Below are 5,920 nucleotides of genomic sequence, written 5' to 3'. Positions count from 1 at the left end.
GCAAGACCATGAAAAAACATTAGAGTGCTAATTGTGGAAGTTTGAACGTTCATTTCATTAAAAATCAAATTTTTCCGCGCCAGGGCGACTGTTTTTGAAACAGTCGCGCTGAAAATGGCGCACCATTGTTTTTTCACTGGGTCAGCGCGGAAGCACACGTGCTTTCCACGCTGACCCATGTGGTGGTACGTATAAATATAAATCGATCAGCGCGGACCCGCGCGGGAAATCCGCGCTGACCGAGAGCGCACCAACGCTCAAAGAATTTGCCCAAATGGCCAAATTCCACCATGGAATTGCTATAAAAAAGGCTTAAAATGAAACGCAGGGAGAGGAGAACCTACTTGGAAGAAGCTGCCAGATGAATGGTGTCTGCACGGGTTGGAAATCGCTCCGTCAACCTTGCAGCTCCTCAACGTTCTTCACAACTCAAAATGGTAACAATGGTAAAAAATGACTTTTACCCCCCTATTTATGGTAAAAGACTCATAATTTGCTATAATTTCTTATCAATGTGGGTTTTGGTCGTATTTTTACCATGGATTTAGCTCTAATGTCACTTAATTATGCCTTTATGCATGTTTTACTATGTTTTTATGCATATCGAACGGATTTATGCGGGTGGTGTTCTTGTGCAGGTACTAGTAACCGGCATGGTTATAACGATTCTTCGTGCACTTGGTCCCAAAAAATGTCGTCTTTGAGCTCTTTTCTGACATGAATCAAGAAAAGATGGCCGAGCTTCCTTTCGGCTCGTTAAAGGGAATGAGAGGCGGTCGTTTTAAGCTCTTTTTCCGACCGTGTAACTTAAAAAGATTGCCGGGTGTTTGTCGTTTCGCACTCGTTATTGGCTTTAAAACGACGTGCTTCCGACCTCTTTTTTACTTTTTCGGGTCGAAGGCACTATTTAAGAAAAGTACTCCTCGATCGTAATGGTCGGGCGGTTCTTTCAAGCACTGTTTTATACTTTTTCGGGCTCGAGAGACACAACTTTACGAAAAAGGACCCCCCTGGAGTCTCCTTTTCCGCTGTCTTTTCAGACTCTCTAAACAAGAAAAGACGCCGAGTTTTTCCTTTGTCAGGCTCGTTAAACACTTGATGACATCGGGCATCGTCGAAATGACACTCTCCAAGCATATGCTATCCCCGTCAAGCTTGTCATCCAAAAATAATCAGGGTACCTGCCAGAAATGGTGGGGAAAATGAAACTGTAATAATGGTCGTGTCGGCAGTATGTCGCTCTTGAACATGGAACTGGTCTGCATTCGTGTTGGGTGGGAAATTCTCATTTTATTTCACGACTGACCTCCGTGGGTACGGGTTATCCTATTTGACCTCTCATTTGCTCATTACCTTGTCATCATACCCTCTGCTCATTTGATGTCAAATACTGCCAAATCCACTGTCGTGTCGCCGATATGTTCAAGAGAAGTTGGCCTCTGCAGTAATACAACCTCATCTGCTATCTCACACAAATCATTTTTTCCTCTATCTCGTGTCGATGATGTGGGAAACATTATGGCCCACCTTCGATCAAGGTCACTTCCTGTCGACTTCAACTCATTATCCAGGAAAGTGACTTAGAGACTCCCTTCAGGTGCCTTGGAGCCTGCATGCCTCAATGGTAGGTTCTTCGTGTTCGACGAGAGGTTTTCATCATTGGCCTCTGATCGGATGATTCTGCGGGTGTTCGACACCAGCTCATTGATTCACACGCCGCAGATTGTACCTATAGTACCTTGAGGACCATTGTCATTATTGGTGGTACCTCTCGCGTCTGTTAATAGTTTTCATCATTGACTGGTAATCAGACGATGTTCATGCATGTTCGACTTCAGCTCATGTATTCACATGCTTGGACTTGTACTTTGTTCGGGTCGGGACGGAGCGCAAGACCCTGGATCTCTGTCTGTTATGGTCCAGGTTGCGATTTTGTGGATGATCATTACATGACTCATTGATGGATGGCTGCGCCCATACCTGAGTCTTCATGGATGGCTGCGTCCATTCCACAGACATTTTTGCATGTCTTTCGGATGGCTGCGCCCATACCTAGACTGCATGTACTTGATTATCAGAGATATTCGGTCCTTCCTGGTGGTGTTCCAGTTCGGCAAGTTTTGTAAAGCATTTCACCCCTCCCACTCTCTCGGTCTTCATGCTTTAGGGGGCATCTGTTACACAGTAATTTGTCACTGTCTCCCTGTCAATCACCCCACTGTGTCAGGAGTTCACAATAATCAAGTTCATGCCCTCTGAACTGGCCAAAAACACACTTTTCTAAAGTTTTCCTCATCAGTGCGTCTGTTTCTAAAATACCCGTGCTGACTGGCACTTCATAACAGACCGCGTGCGCTGCTAGCGCGGAAGCACACGACTTCTCCGCGCTGATCGAATTTCATGACGAGCGCAGCCTCTGTTTGTATTGACCCGCGCCGACATGGCCCTTTCCATTATGTCTTTGCGACGTCAGCGTGCCAGACCAGTTATGCACCCGCGCTGATCCAGTTTGGGCGAATTTGTTCCAACAGCCAGCCTTCCAGATAACTCCAGACTTGGTTGTTGGCCTTGTGAGTATCGCCTCCCTTCTATGGCATGTCTGTTCGACCCTTTGCAACTACTTCCCTTGAAGATAAGCTCATCCTTCCACCATTCAAGGAGACTCCTTCTCCTATATAAACCTCTACCATTACCATGAGCAGCTAGTTTGGAATAGCTTGGATTGTGTGGAGCTTATAGTGCTCAGATTGCTGCTACTATAGGTAGTTGGTGTGATAAGTGTGGAAGTGTTTGATAGCTTAGGGAAGGTTGTGTTGTGTTGCTTGTGTGAGAGAGAGAGTTTCTTGTCTTGGGAGAATCATTTCCAAAGGTGAATGCTTAAGAGACTTGCTGACTGGCCCCTCCTGAGAAGGATATCGACGTCAGAACATTTGGTTGTACTCTTCTCTGTTATTGATTAATAATAGATGACTACTATTATTGTTCCATTCTCATTTGTCTCTGCAATGGTTAATGTGAATTACATCCTTTCTGACTGATGTATAATTGCTTTTATTAGATTTCACGCTTGTGTTTGTATTCTCTTCGTGTGTGCAGGTATCTATTCGCGGAGATCGCGGGGGATCGTGACCAGCCAGAGCGAAGGAGCGAAGGTGGCATCTCTTCATCAAACAACAGCGTTGGAATCCAAGTAGGTGTTCTTTGCCTATCATTTAATTGCAATTCGGAACTTGCATAGTAGCATTGACTGATTGTTGCTAGACCCATTCTGGGCTAGTAGGGATCGCCTCTATCCGTAGAGGGGATTTGCCTCTCCAACAACGATCAATGACACATTGTTTTATAACCAATATCGAATTTGAAATGACAAAAATCCGACAATCTTTTCATGTTTTTACGGTCAGAAAAAGAGCTGTAAGTGTACCGTCTTTTTAGTTCTGTTTTAATGAGTTAAAAAGAAAAACTCAGGGATCTTTTACTGTTTTAGGAGTCAGAAAAGAGCTTAAAGGTGACTCTAAATGTTTTTTTCGTCGAAAATGATCGATTTCGCCTTAACAACCCATTATCCGGAACAAAAAAGCAAACATTACTCATACCTATTTGAGATGGATAAAAATGCTGTCAAAATTACCTTTCTAAAGTGAAACATAAACAAATTTACCATTTATTTATTCAAAAAACTTATAAAAAGGGCTTTCGTCAATTCATTTTTACCGTTTAAGATTTGAGTGAGAAAATAGTGCTTTTGTTCAGAAACTCCCCGTCAAGATTGCGGAAAATCCATCCGTCGGAATCGAACGCCGTCTCCTCCAGGTAATCCACATCATTCTACTCTTTAATTTCAACCGTTTCAATTTGTGTTTTAGGGTTTTATTTGATTTTTTAGAGGGTTTTTAGGCTAGAAACCTGCATGCGGGGGCCCACAAGCATAACACTGGCAGCCCGCGGACCCCGACTTTTTTTCAATGGGGAAAAAGTTAGGGGTCCGCACCCTCCATGAAGGCAAGATGCGGGCCCATGCACTGTCTCTAATACAAAGGGTGCGGTCCCCGCAGCAAGGGTTTTTAACCCAAAAATTCTCAAAATTGACCCAGACAATTTAATTTCTTGCATTCTAATTTGCCTTTTTGTTGGATGTAGAGTGTACATCATGCTTGATTGGCGAGAATGGGAGCATGAGGATGTGGATCTTGCCACGTTGAATCACCAACCTTCGATCGATGCATTGAAGGCATGCGCTTGTACAAATTCTGGGCCATATCTGGCATGAGGGCACAGGTGGATTTCTTACAGTGGCTGGTAGACAGGTGGAGCATACAGGACCAGTGCTTCTTCATTGGTGGCCACCAGCTCGAAATTGAGCTGGCAGATATATACTTTTTGACTGGTTTGCCTATGAGAGGTGAAGACTTGACTCTATTCGGGACTAGGCCAGGTGGCCAGTCTGTCGATAGCCTCCGGCTAGAGTTCTGCAACAGCCAGGCTAGAGACAAAGGGATAGACATCAAAACCATATCCCATCCTGAACTCATGGTGATCACGTTTACTATCACCAGACTTTGCAGGAGTGCCGCACTACATATTGCCACCGGATCCCAAATGCAGATGGTAGTTGATTGCTTTCGAGGCACCATCTTCAATTGGTGCGATGCTGTGTTGGCTAATGTAAAAGGCCAACTAACCAGAGCCAAGAACGGTCAACTGAAGACATTTGGTTATGGGGCTTTGGTTGTGAGCTTTGGTCTGGAGGGGGTCCCAATGTTGGTCCCGCAGCACCTTACTGTTGGAGCTGGGCTTCCTCGAGAGCCTAAATTGATGCGATGGGTTGTAGTTATGGCCCGTCATCCAAAAGAGGGGACAGAGGTCGTTCGATTCAAACCTGAGTATTTCCAATGGTTGGAAAACCATGTTTTTTCTATTCAGGACTTTCCTTATGCTAGGGTAGATTTTCGCGGTGACCCATACATGGCTCTTCCACCAAGAGAGAAATGGGATGACTCAGGTAAAATCATTTTCAACATTTTCCTATTTTAATTTTTTTTTTTTTTTTTATCTCGTCCCAAAACTGATAGTAAAATTTTCAAATGTAGATGTGGGTCCATAGCGACCAGCCGCTCTCCGGCCTTATGAGAGGAAACAACCAGCTGCAGTGGCGCCAGCCCCACAGGACGAATCAACAGAGACCTTGGCCGAGTTGGAGAGTCATCTAGAGCGCTTGACAGGGGACATTCCAGAGACTGGCCTAGATGACATTCCTTGTCGACTACAGCGCTATGTGATTGGGGTCCCAGGACATTTTAGGAGCTTCCTTTGTAAGGTGGCCCATACAGTGGTCTCTTATCGAGATCATCACCAGTGATAGGATGATCGCCTATTGTAGGCACATATGACATTTTTGCTTTTTGTACTTATCATTTTGTTGATCATAAGGTGTTTTTCAACCTATGATCGAGGACGATGTATATTTTGACACACTCCTATATATATCACTATGACTGGCTTATCTTTTAAATCATGTTATGGAATGCTTTTAAATTTACATGTATGATTATTGCAAATGTCTATTCGAGAAGCAATTGCATCTGCTAATGTATTTAAAGATCTTGGAATATGCTGATATTCAATATAATCAAATTCACATTCCAAGAGATACACTCTAAAAAATAATCTCAATAACACTGGATTTCTAATGGCATACACTCTATTAAGCTGTAATACAACGAGTTCAGAATCTAACCTCACTATCAAACTACGAATCCCAAATGAAATAGATTCAGATAATAACTCAATCACTACACTATACTCGGCAATGTTGTTCGTTGTTTGACCGAGGCTTACCCCATGCATAGATACTAACTCATCAGAGGGTGAATAGATAACCCAAGCTGTGGAAGAAATGTTCCGTGTATTACGACAAGCA

Source organism: Pinus tabuliformis, chromosome 7 (assembly GCF_031772625.1).
Source record: "Pinus tabuliformis cultivar Carrire ecotype Pingquan chromosome 7, CPIR1, whole genome shotgun sequence".
NCBI classification, from domain to species: Eukaryota; Viridiplantae; Streptophyta; class Pinopsida; order Pinales; family Pinaceae; genus Pinus; species Pinus tabuliformis.
Note: the sequence above shows the minus strand (reverse complement) of the source record.